The 16,150-nt window shown below is 40.6% G+C and overlaps 1 pseudogene; it reads right to left on the bottom strand.

The window, feature by feature from the left end:
* Window positions 1-14,148: 14,148 nt before the first annotated feature.
* Window positions 14,149-15,322, bottom strand: LOC127670601 (leucine-rich repeat-containing protein 58-like; annotated as a pseudogene).
* Between the last annotated feature and the right edge of the window lie 828 nt (window positions 15,323-16,150).

Below are 16,150 nucleotides of genomic sequence, written 5' to 3'. Positions count from 1 at the left end.
ACAAGCGTACAGTAAATCTGGGTCTTGAGACCGTCTCAAGACCAGCATGATGACGGGGCACTCAGATCTGGGCCTTGCTTCCACTTGGCAGAGAACTGGGCTCACTTGTGGAGCTGTATGCAAGATGACCTCTTAGGTACTGGAGACATGTTGTGTGTGTGTGTGTGTGTGTGTGTGTGTGTGTGTGTGTGTGTACCTTCCTTTAGTTTTTCTCCTGTGTAACTTTTTATTTGCTGTGTTTTCTTTGGTGTTGTTAACCTGCTCAGAATGGATTTTTTCATCTAGTATCTTCTTTTGGCTGGATTTGTAGATGTTATTTAGTGTCTTTTCTCACAGAATATCTTATTTTCTCCATCTCTGTTGATTGAGAGGTTTGCTGGATATCATAGTCTGGAATGACATATCTGGTGTCTTAAAATCTGTAAGTCAGGTTTCTAGGTCTTTCTGGGTTTTAGAGCATCTGTTGAGAATTCTGGTGAAATTTAAACACATTTGCCTTCATATGTTACTTTCCCTCTTTCCCTTTCTGCTTTAAATATTTTCCTATATATAGTTTTTTAATAATATATATACATATATACATATATAATATATACATTAATACCTATACATATATATTTGATTATCTTTTGATGGAAGATCTTTTCTGGCTCAATCTATGTGGTATTTTGTAAGCTACATGTACATTTATAGATATCTCTTTAGTTTAGGGAAATTTTCCTCTATAATTTTATTGAAGTTATTTCCTGATCCTTTGACCTGGGAATATTTTTTCTATTGCTATTATTCTGAGGTTTGATCTTTTCTTTCTTTTTAATTTTTTAAAAAAAATTTACATTCCATATTTTATTTCCCCCCCCATCCACCCTCCCGACTATTCCACATCCCACCTCCTCCCTACCCCCTCTCTCCACAGAATTTTCCAAACTCCCACCCCACCCCACCTAACCTCTAAACTTCCGTGGGCCTCCAGTCTCTTGAGGGTTAAGTGCATCATCTCTGATTGAACACAGATCCAGCAGTCCTCTGCTGTACATATGTTGGGAGCCTCATATCAACTGATGTATGCTGCCTGTTTGGTGGTCCAGTGTTTGAGAGAGTTCAGGCGTCCAAGTTAATTGAGACTGCTGATCCTCCTACAGAGTTGCCCTCCTCCTCAGCCCTAATTCCACCACAGGAGTATTGTTTTCCTTGAATTTTCTTTCTGTTCTGATTTTTTGTCCTGGGTTGCCTGCAGTTTTGGTGATCAGTCAGACTTCAGGTCCAGTGTGTTCTCTTTTCTAAGACTTTTTGGCCTGGACAACCTCTTGGATTTGGATTTGGGGAACCACCATAACCTCTTGATCCCTAGAACTGGCATGACCTCTGGGAATGTAAAGATCTTCTAGCAACATTGTAGTGTCTAATATGGTTGCCCAGAGATGGGGTGTAGTTTATGGCTTTTGGGTATACTTTAAGGGGAGCTAGTATGCAGGGGACCATGTCTTACCTTGGGTCCCTAGTGCCCACATGGCCTCTGGGAAAGCTTCCAGAGTCATGGAACAGAATATAGAACCCAGAGCATTGGGTGCCTTTTGGTGATGTTAGGCCTACTTTAAAGGGAAAGTATGGCCATTATGTGTGGTCTTACATAGGGCCCCTGGCACTTAAATGGTCTGGGAAGGCAGCCAGAACTCAACAAGTCTTTTGAAGAAAAATATTTAATTGGGGCTTGCTTATAGTTCAGTGTTATAGTCTATTATCATCATAGTGGGAAGCATGGTGGAATACAGGTAGACATAATGTTGAAGAGATAGCTAAGAGTTCTACAACTGAATTGGCAAGCTCCTGAGAAAGAGACATTGGACCTGGCTTGAGCATTTGGAAAGTCAAGGCCCATTCCCAGTGACACAATTCCTCCAACAGGGCCACACTTACTCCAACAAGGCCACACCTCCTAAAAGTGTCACTCCCTGTGCCACTTTAGGGCCATTTTCACTCAAACTACTACATTCTACTCCATTGCATCAATAGTCCATCATCATCATGCAAAAATCATTTAGTTTTACTTAGAATGTCCCCATTGTCTATCACAGGAACAGCTTTGTTTGAAAGCAAAGTCTTGTCTGAGTCTCATGTAATCTCACTGTAATCCCCTGTAAAATCACAATGAAGAAGCAAGTCACATACTTTCAAAAAATAATGGCAGGGGATATATACATTACCACTCCCAAAGGGTATAAAGAGGATGTAATGAGGAAATACTGGGCCAAGGGAGACTAAAAACCAGCTGAACATACTCCAAACTCTGCATCTTCATGTATGATGTAAAAACACTCTTCAGATCTCCAACTCCTTTCGTACATGTTGAGTGCAACACACTATTTTTCTTGGGGTGATTCGGCCCTGTGTTAGCAGCTTTCTTCAGCAGATATCCCAGGGCTCTGGCATCTCTAACATCTTGGGGTCTCCAAGGCAATCCAGGCTTCACCTTCACAGATTTATGCAATGGCCTCTCTTGACCTCTATGCAGGGACACCCCTAACATGTCTGACCTCTGAGAATTCCCTTCAACATGGAGGGATATTTCACAACATCTTTCTTGTAACCTTGACTCTGACATGATCACAAGGCCAAGGCTGCCAAGTTTTGTTACTTGTTGAGCTGTAAAATAACCCCCTTATTAAAAAATTCTTATTTTTCAAATACATTTTTCACCAGCTTTCTGTTTTCAATGGTTTTCTTCAGTGCCTAAGGTTGAACGGCTTAGAAATTGCTCTGAAAAAAACATGGTGGCCTTGAACTCTGAAGTCTACTTGTCTCTGCCTCCCTAATGCTAGTATTAAGGTATGTCTCAGGCCTTTTCATGAGTTGGAAGCTTGGCTGGGTCTTGTCTTACCTTGATGTCAAACATTCCTTGTATTTCATCTAGCATCAGGCACTTCTTTAAATTTTTTTTTTAATTTTTTTTATTCGATATAATTTATTTACATTTCAAATGATTTCCCCTTTTCTAGCCCCACCCACTCCCCGAAAGTCCCGCAAACCCCCTTCTCTTCCCCTGTCCTCCCACCCACCCCTTCCCACTTCCCCGTTCTGGTTTTGCTGAATACTGTTTCACTGAGTCTTTCCAGAACCAGGGGCCACTCCTCCTTTCTTCTTGTACCTCATTTGATGTGTGGATTATGATTTGGGTATTCCAGTTTTCTAGGTTAATATCCACTTATTAGTGAGTGCATACCATGATTCGCCTTTTGAGTCTGGGTTATCTCACTTAGTATGATATTCTCTAGCTCCATCCATTTGCCTAAGAATTTCATAAATTCATTGTTTCTAATGGCTGAATAGTACTCCATTGTGTAGATATACCACATTTTTTGCATCCACTCTTCTGTTGAGGGATACCTGGGTTCTTTCCAGCATCTGGCAATTACAAATAGGGCTGCTATGAACATAGTAGAACATGTATCCTTATTACATGGTGGGGAGTCTTCTGGGTATATGCCCAGGAGTGGTATAGCAGGATCTTCTGGAAGTAAGGTACCCAGTTTTCGGAGGAACCGCCAGACTGATTTCCAGAGTGGTTGTACCAATTTGCAACCCCACCAGCAGTGGAGGAGGGTTCCTCTTTCTCCACACCCTCTCCAACACCTGCTGTCTCCTGAATTTTTAATCTTAGCCATTCTAACTGGTGTAAGATGAAATCTTAGGGTTGTTTTGATTTGCATTTCCCTAATGACTAATGAAGTTGAGCATTTTTTAAGATGTTTCTCCGCCATCCGAAGTTCTTCAGGTGAGAATTCTTTGTTTAACTCTGTACCCCATTTTTTAATAGGGTTGTTTGGTTTTCTGGAGTCTAACTTCTTGAGTTCTTTATATATATTGGATATTAGCCCTCTATCTGATGTAGGATTGGTGAAGATCTTTTCCCAATTTGTTGGTTGCCGATTTGTCCTCTTGATGGTGTCCTTTGCCTTACAGAAACTTTGTAATTTTATGAGGTCCCATTTGTCAATTCTTGCTCTTAGAGCATACGCTATTGGTGTTCTGTTCAGAAACTTTCTCCCTGTACCGATGTCCTCAAGGGTCTTCCCCAATTTCTTTTCTATTAGCTTCAATGATACCTTGGTCAAGGAAGAAATAAAGAAAGAAATTAAAGACTTTTTAGAACACAATGAAAATGAAAACACAACATACCCAAACCTATGGGACACAATGAAAGCAGTGCTAAGAGGAAAACTCATAGCCCTGAGTGCCTCCAAAAAGAAAATGAAGAGAGCATACATTACCAGCTTAATGACACACCTGAAAGCCTTAGAACAAAAAGAAGCTATTTCGCCCAGGAGGAGTAGAAGGCAGGAAATCATCAAACTCAGGGCCGAAATCAATCAAGTAGAAACAAAGAGAACCATACAAAAAATCAACAATACCAGGAGCTGGTTCTTTGAGAAAATCAACAAGATAGATAAACCCTTAGCCAGAATGACCAAAGGGCACAGAGAAAGTATCCAAATTAACAAAGTTAGAAATGAAAAGGGAGATATAACAACAGAAACTGAGGAAATCTAAAAAATCATCAGATCCTACTACAAGAGCCTATACTCAACACAACTGGAGAATCTGGAGGAAATGGACAATTTCCTTGACAGATACCAAATACCAAAATTAAATCAGGACCAACTAGACCATCTAAACAGTCCCATAATGCCTAAAGAAATAGAAGGAGTCATAGAAAGTCTTCCAACCAAAAAAAGCACAGGACCAGATGGCTTCAGTGCAGAATTCTACCAGACCTTCAAAGAAGAGTTAACACCAATACTCTTCAAACTATTCCACAAAATAGAAACAGAAGGAACACTACCCAATTCCTTCTACGAAGCCACAATTACGCTGATACCAAAGCCACACAAAGACCCAACAAAGAAAGAGAACTTCAGACCAATTTCCCTTATGAACATCGATGCAAAAATACTCAATAAAATTCTTGCCAACCGAATCCAAGAACACATCAAAACGATCATCCACCATGATCAAGTAGGCTTTATCCCGGGAATGCAGGGTTGGTTCAATATACGGAAATCCATCAATACAATCCACTACATAAACAAACTCAAAGAACAAAACCACATGGTCATTTCATTGGATGCTGAAAAAGCATTTGACAAAATTCAGCATCCCTTCATGCTTAAAGTCTTGGAGAGAACAGGAATTCAAGGCCCATACCTAAACATAGTAAAAGCAATATACAGCAAACCGGTAGCCAGCATCAAACTAAATGGAGAGAAACTTGAAGCAATCCCACTGAAATCAGGGACCAGACAAGGCTGCCCCCTTTCTCCTTATCTTTTCAATATTGTACTTGAGGTACTAGCTCGGGCAATTCGACAACATAAGGAGGTCAAAGGGATACAAATTGGAAAGGAAGAAGTCAAACTATCATTATTTGCAGACGACATGATCGTCTAACTAAGTGACCCAAAGAACTCCACTAGAGAGCTCCTACAGCTGATAAACAACTTCAGCAAAGTGGCAGGTTATAAAATCAACTCAAGCAAATCAGTGGCCTTCCTATACTCAAAGGATAAGCAGGCTGAGAAAGAAATTAGGGAAATGACCCCCTTCACAAGAGCCACAAACAGTATAAAGTATCTTGGGGTGACTCTTACCAAACATGTGAAAGATCTGTATGACAAGAACTTCAAGACTCTGAAGAAGGAAATGGAAGAAGACCTCAAAAAATGGGAAAACCTCCCATGCTCCTGGATCGGTAGAATCAATATAGTTAAAATGGCCATTTTGCCTAAAGCACTATACAGATTCAATGCAATACCCATCAAAATCCCAACTCAATTCTTCACAGAGTTAGAAAGAGCAATTATCAAATTCATCTGGAACAACAAAAAACCCAGGATAGCCAAAACTATTCTCAGCAACAAAAGAAAATCTGGGGAAATCAGTATCCCTGACCTCAAGCAATACTACAGAGCAATAGTGTTAAAAACTGCATGGTATTGGTACAGTGACAGGCAGGAGGATCAATGGAACAGGATTGAAGATCCAGAAATGAACCCACACATCTATGGCCACTTGATCCTCGACAAAGAGGCTGAAAACATCCAATGGAAAAAAGATAGCCTTTTCAACAAATGGTGCTGGTTCAACTGGAGGTCAGCATGCAGAAGAATTCGAATTGATCCATCCTTGTCTCCTTTACTATGCTCAAATCCAAATGGATCAAGGACCTCCACATAAAGCCAGACACTCTGAAGCTAATAAATTCTTTAAATGTCCTTGAGTACAGGATTTAGTTGCTTTTAAAGTCCTGGTGCTCTCTTTTTCAGACTGTACATTTTGTATTCTTCCTAGTTCAGATTGTTCCTTTTCATTATAAAACTGCATAAGTCAGACCAAAAAGAACAACATGACACAGTCAATGCTAGGCTGCTTTAAGTGTCCTCTGTCAAAACTTTTAATGCATATTATGTTCAATCTAGCCTCAGATTGATCTTAACATAATTGTAGAAAGCGGCAATGCTCTTAGCCAAAATATCACAAGAATATTTTTCTAGGCACCATACTAATAATATTCTCCCCTGAATCTTTCTGGCTGAGCCCTCACAGTTTAAATAACCCCAAGCATCACTGTCTTCCATGATCCTACTACTATAACCCAATAAACCCTGCCTGAATTGTCCATCTGCCCTTTAGTTCGAAGTCTGAAAGTCTTCTGTATTCCTCCAGAAGAAAGCATGGCTCGTCTGATATTGGCAACACCACAGGCCATGGCACCAGTTTACATCTTAGTGTTTTCTTGCTGTGAAGAGGAACCATAACCATTGCAACTCTTAAAATGGAGAATACTGAATTGGGGCTGGGTTGTATTTCAGAGGTGAAATACAACCATTATTATTATGACAGGAGACATGGTGGCATACAGGCAGACATTGTACTGCAGAGTTAACTGAGAAATCTACATCTGGATTGGAAGGGAGAAGGAAGAGAGAGGGACCCTGAGCCTGGGTTGAGCATTTGAAACCTCGAGGCCCACCCTCAGTCACATACATCCTCCAACATGTCCTATGAGCTCCAGCAAAGTCACACCACTTAATCGTGCCAATCTCTGTGAGTGTATGGGGGGCGTTTTCATTCAAACCACCACAATCCTATTTTAGAAAAGTAATTTTTGTCTTCTTCCTCCCCTTCGTCCTCATCCTCCTCTTCCTTCTCTTCCTCTTTCTATCTTTCTGCTACCAACCAAAGATTATGAATGCATTTTTGTTTAGTCCGGCCTTTTCCACATGTTATCTTTAGCCTTACATAGACTGCCTACACGACTGCCTGGTGACCTCCACTGTGACAGGAGTAGCTTCCTTTGTCCTCTTCATTTCCTTGTGTTGGCAGCTCCTAACGTTTACTGCTAGCCTGTCATGGTTTTCTCACAATACTTGAAAAAATATTCAAGAGCTTCATTCAAGAGTTTTACAATATTATTTTATTCATTTAACTAAAACTTCAAGAAAAAAGAAACTCTGATATTGCTCGTAACACCATTAAAGCATTAGCCTAAGTAAGCCTTGTTTCCATATCCTTCATTTATATTTCTGTTATCATCATTTATTATCAAACTCTGTCAAGTAAATGTCTCTACATGTGAAAAGGTACCCAACCCTTCACATGTTATTTTTACAAACACTCATCATTACTGTTTTAGTAAAACTACATACTATTTACATGTTTACATTTAGTTGTGTGTGTGTGTGTGTGCGCGCGCGCATGCGTGTGCACACGTGCGCGTACAGGCGTGTACATGTGTACATGTGTGCATGCTTATATGAGGTTCATGTGCAATGAGTGTTGCCAGGAGTCCTGAAGAGCACATCTGATCTCTCAAACTGATGTCACAGGTGGTTGTGAGTCAACGTGTTGCTGAGACCCAAACCAGGACTTTCTTAATACCAGGAAGCACTGTGCCATCTGTCTATCACTATTGTCTTACTGAGGGTGGTAGAGCTTCAACTTTATATATATATATTGCTTGCACATGTTATTTACACAAATTGGAGAGTGTTACTTATGAGAAATCCATGTGTGTATCTACTGAAATTTAACTATAACAACCCATTTACTTCTTTCTTCCGACCCTGTCCACATCCGTAGAAGGGCCCTGTCATTTTTTTTTAAATATATCAATATCAATTTTCCAATGTATGTGATTTAACACAAGAGTTTATATTTTAACTCTTATGGTTCATAAGTTTGTGGTGGTGTACCTTTTTAGGACAGCAAAATAAAAACTTTCCAATACAGCAAACAATGAAAACCTTAAGAATACATGCAACTCAACTGACCTTTGTATAAAGCCATGCATTTGTCAGTGCTCCCCCAATCATAAGGATTCTTGACTGTATAAAAGATTCTTTTTCCTATAAAGACATTCAACTATGAATGATTAATATGAAAAGATTAATATGAAAAGACAAAGTTAGTACCACCCATAATATCATGACAATTTATACCAACTTTGCTCTCCTTTGAAGCAAAAGAAAATAGTTACTTGTGTTAAGCCATGCAGAGAGAAACAGCACGTTCTTTTTCCTTTTGCCAATTCCATAAGAATTAGCTCCTCTTGGCACAAAACTCTAAATGGAAATCATGACTTGAGTCCTTATAAAAGGGCGCAGAACTTGAAAAGGAGATGCTTTGGTGTCCAAGTGGTCACAAAAGAGACCGAAACAAAAACAAGCTCTCCCAGGACCTACTATGGAGGTGTAAGGCATGACTCAAAGCACTGTGCCTGTGGTAAACTCATTGGAGGGAGGTTACATTTAGGTATTCTAATGAAGAACCAGGCATGACAAGTTCCCTTGTTCTTGTCCATATAATGCTCTCTGTACAGCCCTGAATGTCAGCCCAGGATTCTGGCTCTGCAGCTGTTGGAGATATGCTGTGACAGCAGTCTTTATCTCCAAGGGCTTGTGTGTCAACATTAGCATAGGATTCCAAACCAGTCAGTTTATGGGATAATCCATAACAAGCATGCCCTGATGTTTCAAACCTTTCTGAGTATAAAGATTCCAACAAGGTAACGCCAGAAGAAAGTGCCGACCGTGAATCATACATGTGTTTAGCTGCTTAACTGTACCTCAGCACTCACTAAGCAACACTGTGGGAGGATTACACTTTGTTTTCTCTGCTTGATTGCCAGTATTTCACCTTCTGTGACACAGAAACAAATTCCCTCTTCCCTAGAACCCAACCAGCTCTGCAACTGATACACTCAGACTTCTGCAGGACCTTGAAACACAGCTCTTCCTGACGGGGCAGAGGCCAGGCCTCCATTCAGACCTTGTTCACTGCAGAACCTTAAAACCCACACGGTTCTAATAGAACATGAAATTCATTCCAACTCACTTTGTGTCTTCAGAAATTCATCTTCGCAATCCCCATCTTCCACTTAGAAAATGAAGGCTCCCTTTGCCCTTCTGCCACCTCCAGCTAGAGTGCGTTTCTGTCAGCAGTGGTGGCAGAAGTCTTTGCAACTGTCTCCTGTACAGTAGCTATGGGCAGAAATGTGTACCATGAGCTCTTCTGTCCTGCAACCAGGGTGCAAGGTCTCTGGTGAAGTATTTAGGAGGGCATAGCATGAGGACAGGACGCAAAGGCCCCTGGGTGGTCCAGTTAACTGGGTGTAGCACAAAGGAGCAAAGGCCTCTGGGTAAAACGGTTGGTAGGTGTTCCTGTTTCTTGGTCGTGGAGATCTCTGGGAGGATCTCAGCAGTTGGTCTCTGTGGGCTTTTTGCCAAAGGTAAGAAGGGATTAAATATAAGGATTAAAAATATTTAACTGCAAACTTAATACAAGTACTCGTTGCCTGGGTCTTTCAGTTTTATATGTACCAGAACTTCAGGCGTTTGTCACATTGATTTAAAAAAAAAAAAAAAAAAAAAAACTATCTTCAGTAATTTCCCACATGTACGCATTACAGTTAGATAAGGTTACTTTGTTTCTCCTGCCTCCAACTGCAAAAGCGTGTTTTCTTGTTAACCAGGTGAAGTGAATGCTGTCCCCTGTGTCTTATTGCATCTTCAATTAGCCACAGCTTTGCCCTCCTGCTTTCTACTAGAAATACTTTGGATCTCTTTGAAGTAGGTTACCTATGTTTTATAGATGTTATTACCTGAAAGATATTGCCATATCTTTTTTTTAATGTCTGAATATTTATTTATTTATTTATTTATTTATGTATTTATTTATTTATATTTACTGAATAGTCTTCATTTACTTTCTTTTTCTTTTTTTTATTTTAATATTTTTATTTTCTATATTCTTTGTTTACATTCCAAATGATTTCCCCTTTCCCAGATCCCCCCTCCCCATATGTCCCTTAAACCTTTTCTCTCAACCCATTCTCCAATCTCCTTCCTCCTTTTTCTCTGTCCTTATATTCCCCTCCAATGCTGGATCAATCCTTTCCAGGATCAGGACCCTCTCCATACTTCTTCATGGGAGTCATTTGTTATGAGATTTGTGCCTTCCAAATTCAGAGCTTCTGGGCTAATTAATATCCACTTATCAGAGATTGCATTCCATGTGTATTCCTTTGTGATTGGGTTGCCTCACTTAGGATATTTTTTAGGTCAAACCATTTGCCTGAAAATTTTGTGAATTCATTGTTTCTAATTGCTGAGTAGTATTCCATTGTGTAAATATACCACATTTTCTGTATCCATTCCTCCTTTGAGGGACATCTGGGTTCTTTCTAGCTTCTGGCTATTATAAATAAGGCTGCTATGAACATAATGGATCAGGTGTCTTTATTGCATGCTGGGGAATCCTTTGTGTATATGCCCAGATTATAAAATCAACTCAAGCAAATCAGTAGCCTTCCTATACTCAAAGGATAAGCAGGCTGAGAAAGAAATTATGGAACTGAAACCCTTCACAATAGCCACAAACAGTATAAAGTACCTTGGGGTGACTCTCACCAAACATGTGAAAGATCTGTTTGACAAGAACTTCAAGACTCTGAAGAAGGAAATGGAAGAAGACCTCAAAAAATGGAAAATCCTCCCATGCTCATGGATCACCAGGATTAATATAGTTAAAATGGCCATTTTGCCAAAAGCAATATACAAATTCAACGCAATACCCATCAAAATCCCAACTCAATCCTTCATAGAGTTAGAAAGAGCAATTCTCAAATTCATCTGGAATAACAAAAAACCCAGGATAGCTAAAACTATTCTCAACAACAAAAGAAATTCTGGGGGAATCAGTATCCCTGACCTCAAGCAATACTACCGTGCAATAATGTTAAAAACTGCATGGTATTGGTACAGTGACAGGCAGGCAGATCAATAGAACAGGATTGAAGATCCAGAAATGAACCCACACATCTATGGCCACTTGATCCTCGACAAAGGGGCTGAAAACATCCAAGGGAAATAGATAGCCTTTTCAACAAATGGTGCTGGTTCAACTGGAGGTCAGCATGCAGAAGAATGTGAATTGATCCATCCTTGTCTCCTTGTACTAAGCTCAACTCCAAATGGATCAAGGACCTCCACATAAAGCCAGACACTCTGAAGCTAATAGAAAAGAAACTGGGGAAGACCCTTGAGGACATCGGTACAAGGGGAAAGTTCCTGAACAGAACACCAGTAGCGTATGCTCTAAGATCAAGAATTGACAAATGGGACCTCATAAAATTACAAAGTTTCTGTAAAGCAAAGGGCACCATCAAAAGGACAAATCGGCAATCAACAAATTGGGGAAAGATCTTCACCAACCCTACATCAGATAGAGGGCTAATATCCAATGTATACAAAGAACTCAAGAAGTTAGACCCCAGAAAACCAAATAACCCTATTAAAAATGGGGTACAGAGTTGAATTCTCACCTGAAGAACTTTGGATGGCAGAGAAACATCTTAAAAAATGCTCAACTTCATTAGTCATCAGGGAAATGAAAATCAGAACAACCCTGAGATTTCACCTTACACCAGTCAGAATGGCTAAGATTAAAAACTCAAGAGACAGCAGGTGTTGGCGAGGATGTGGAGAAAGAGGAACACTCCTCCACTGCTGGTGGGGTTGCAAATTGGTACAACCACTCTGTATATCAGTCTGGTGGTTCCTCAGAAAACTGGGCAAGTCACTTCCAAAAGATCCTGCTATACCACTCCAGGCCATATACCCAGAGGATTCCCCAGCATGTAATAAGGATATATGTTCCACTATGTTCATAGCAGCCCTATTTATAATAGCCAGAAGCTGGAAAGAACCCAGGTATCCCTCAACAGAAAAATGGATGCAAAAAATGTGGTATATATACACAATGGAGTACTATTCAGCCATTAGAAACAATGAATTCATGAAATTCTTAGGCAAATGGATGGAGCTGGAGAACATCATACTAAGTGAGGTAACCCAGTCTCAAAAGATCAATCATGGTATGCACTCACTAATAAGTGGATATTAGCCTGTAAAACTGGAATACCCAAAACATAATCCACACATCAAATGAGGTACAAGAACAACGGAGGAGTGGCCCCTGGTTCTGGAAAGACTCAGTGTAGCAGTATAAGGCAAAACCAGAACAGGGAAGTGGGAAGGGGTGGGTGGGAGAACAGGGGAGGGAAGGGGGCTTATGTGACTTTCGGGGAGTGGGGGACCAGAAAAGAGAAAATCATTTGAAATATAAATAAAAATGTATCGAATAAAATAAAAATAAAAATAAAGAAATGTAATATGCAAGGATTCTGCATACAGTTGGCTTCTAATAAAGCACTCTTCAAGAGATCACCTGATGCCACACTGCAATCTGAAACTGCTTTTGGCACTTACCAACTAGACTTCCTGTTACAGGTTGGTTAATGATCAGCAGTGACAGTTTCATGCTTTTTAATGTTAGCTTATACTTTTAGTATTTTATTCCTAATCAACTAGTTAGTAAATTTTATTAATTTCCGATGACAACACTTTGTGTTACTATTTTTCTTCCCCACTTTAGGGATACAATGTATTTAATGTTCTCTCAATGCTTTCTTTGGTGTTCAGTGGTTGCTGGCTCTGTGATCTCCTCTACTGAGGACCAACACAATAGACTCTGCTTCACTCTGCCTTATGTAGTTGTAGTTTTTCTTTTAAATGTAGAGGAAGTCTTGGCTTAGTAAACAAGAGGAACAAAGGAGACACACGTGGTGGTTAAAATCCGCCCCCTTCTACCTTGAGACAAGTTTTCATGTATGTAGCTAGGCTGGCCTCAAATGTACTATGGAGCCTAGGTTAACTCTGAAGTCCTGTTCTTCTGCCTCTACCTCCCAAGTGCAGGTCTGAAGGTGTGCATAACTATGCTCGACTTTTCCTCATTTAGTCCGATGTTGTAAAGCAGGTTCTTAGACTACTTAGCAGTTCTTAGACTATCATCTATATTTTTGGGGGGTCCAAAACTATTACTCTGCCTCTTAGTGAATACACAGATCAAGACTTTAGCCTCTCATTAAGTGTAAAAGACATTTACTTAGAAGAGATCATTGCAGTTAACACAAAGTTGAGATGGCCATGGAAGCAGATGGTGGTGTACACCTATAATATCAGAAACTAGGGAGGCAGAGGACCCCTAGAATTGCCACCTGGAAGATGTCCCATCTGGGAGTCCTTCCAGAAGGATCTCTTAGTTCCAGGCCAGTCCATTCTACAGAGTTCCAGGCCCTCAGAACTCAGGTATTATGTATACAATTATTCAGCTAGTTAAAGTATATTTCCAAGTGTTTCGCACAGTGTCAGGTTGTAGGTTGCTCTGAAATAATTTGTATATTAAGCTTCCATAATCTTGCTAGGATTAAGGAACTGCTAGTTTATATAAAGTTAGTAACAATCACACAAGACAAGAGCTGGTTTAAATATATTAAAAGTTATAGGCCTTACTGTCCAGTTAGGTGTTTAGAAAGGCTTTCAACAGTCCAGGGGTAACACAAGGAGAAGGTTCATTTTATTTGTGTATAGTGTTCAGCATAAACCAGCCATGGTAAGAGGACTGTGATGACTTCTTTAATCAACTCAGCTGTCCGAGGTTGATCTGCCTGATTGCAAACATGACTGCTCTTCAGAATGAACCATGCTGTTAGTGTTTCTTCAAAGACTTACATGAAAATTGTGGTCAATCAGCTTAATTTTGAACTGCCATTGATAATAAATTACACTCAAGGAATCTAAACTCGGGACCAGACTCACTCCTGCCAAATGTGAAGATAAAATGCAAAACCTTTCTTTCATACCATGGCAAAGTCTTACATGGACATTCAAGACGAAAAACGCTCAGGTCTCCAATCAACTTCAAGACCCGGTTTCTTTTTAAGTCACTTCTGCTCCGTGTTTTATCAATACCCACTGCTCCCCAACCATGAAGAACTTTCTGCCTTCTGTGTGCACTGGCTTCATCTTCTGAGTCAGACTCACTCTGGGATGTGGAGTTGTGTGAGGCAGAGTGCAGTGGGAGGAGCATTCTGGAGCACGCAGTGCATGAGGGAAGACGGTACTTCCCTCAGAAACCCACAAACTTAATTTGTCTGACACCACAGTCAAAATAGACTCCACCACACTTTGGGTTTTGGACAATTGTTGGCTGAACCCAAGTATCTATGAAGATTCCCAGGAAGTCCATAGTTGTGTGTAAGAAATACTTCGTATCTTAATGGTCCTTGAGGCTAATTCTAGAAGAGCTGTATGGTCATGTAAAATCTCTAACAAAACAACCAGCCAACGGGTTTCCTCGTAAACTCAACGTTTCCAGGGAATAAGATTGCGGATCTCTCGAGGCAGGTATGTCACCAAGTTATGAAAACTGAGGATCGAAGCGAATGCAACTGTGATTGCTGAGTAGGCACACTTTGGATCTTGTCACACAGCACCGAGTAACTCGGAGAAGGCAGATTTGCTAATTCTTCTGGTGGGATTTCTTCAATGACTTTTACTCCAAGGTATAAACATTCTAAACTCTGCAAGTTCTCTATCTCTGCCAGAATGCTCTTCAGCTAATTGCTGCCCAGCCCAGGCTGAAGGTCTGAAGCACATGCAGCTACAGCAGCGAGGCAGGCAGCTCCTGGAAGCTGTTGCCACTGAGGTTGAGCACCTGGAGGCTGCAGCAGAGCAGCGACTGGGCCAGGCAGGCCCTTTGGCAGCAAGCCTGGGCCGCCCAGCTGGTTGTTCCTGGCCAGCAGCATGCGCGGGCCGCTCAGTGTCAGCAGGTCCGGTCCCAGCACTGCGAGGTCATTGCCACTCATGTCCAGGAGCAGGAGGAGGAATCCACCACCCAGCGTGCCAGTGGAAGCGACCAGCAGCAGTCACAGCAGCGCCTCCTGCGAGCAATGCCCCACATTCTGTGGATGGACCAGTTGAGTTTGGCCTCCCCTAGCCCGGTCTCCTCCATCCAGCGGGATCCTAGGAAGCCTGATGAGGCAGTGCATCCCTGAACCTGAAGGGTTCCACCCCATCAGAAGTGGTGCAGCATGGCACAGGGTAGAGGGGAATATGGAGGGAGAGGGATTTGTAAGATCATAACTAGAAGAGGAGATGGGGGACCGCAGTCAGGATGCAAAGAGAATTTTTTTAAAAAATAAATTGAAGAAAAATGAAAAAAAAAAAAAAAAGAATTGCCATGCTGGGGAAGCAGAGGATGGAAAGGTCTCCCATTCTCATGGATTGATAGGTTTAATACAGTGAAATGGGCATCTTACCAAAAGAAATCTACTGATTCAATGCAATCCGCATCAAAATATTAAATATTAAATATTAAATATTATAGGATTTGCTAGTATGTTTTGTTTTTATCTTACAGAATCCTATTCTTTTCTAATGAGAAACAGAAATGGACTAGATCCAGAAGGGATGAGAGTAGAGAGAAACTGGGAAGATTAGAGTGAGATAAAACTGTAATCAGGATATTTTGTTTAAGAAAAGAATCAATTTTTAACAAAAGGGATAAGTCGCCCATGGTTGGCGAATATGTGAGTTGGTAATAAATCTTTAAACTGAATTAAAGTACAGTAAATAAATGAGTCCATGGTTATTATAGCTATTAATAGCAGTCTTTGGTTCAGAGAGAATAAAAAATATCGCTCTAAAAGATTTAGACTGCCAAAGCTGCTGATGGTTATCTAGACAAGTAGCTT

This window comes from Apodemus sylvaticus, chromosome 20 (assembly GCF_947179515.1).
Source record: "Apodemus sylvaticus chromosome 20, mApoSyl1.1, whole genome shotgun sequence".
NCBI classification, from domain to species: Eukaryota; Metazoa; Chordata; class Mammalia; order Rodentia; family Muridae; genus Apodemus; species Apodemus sylvaticus.
The sequence above is the reverse complement of the archived record's forward strand: the minus strand, read 5'-3'. Positions and strand labels throughout refer to the sequence as shown.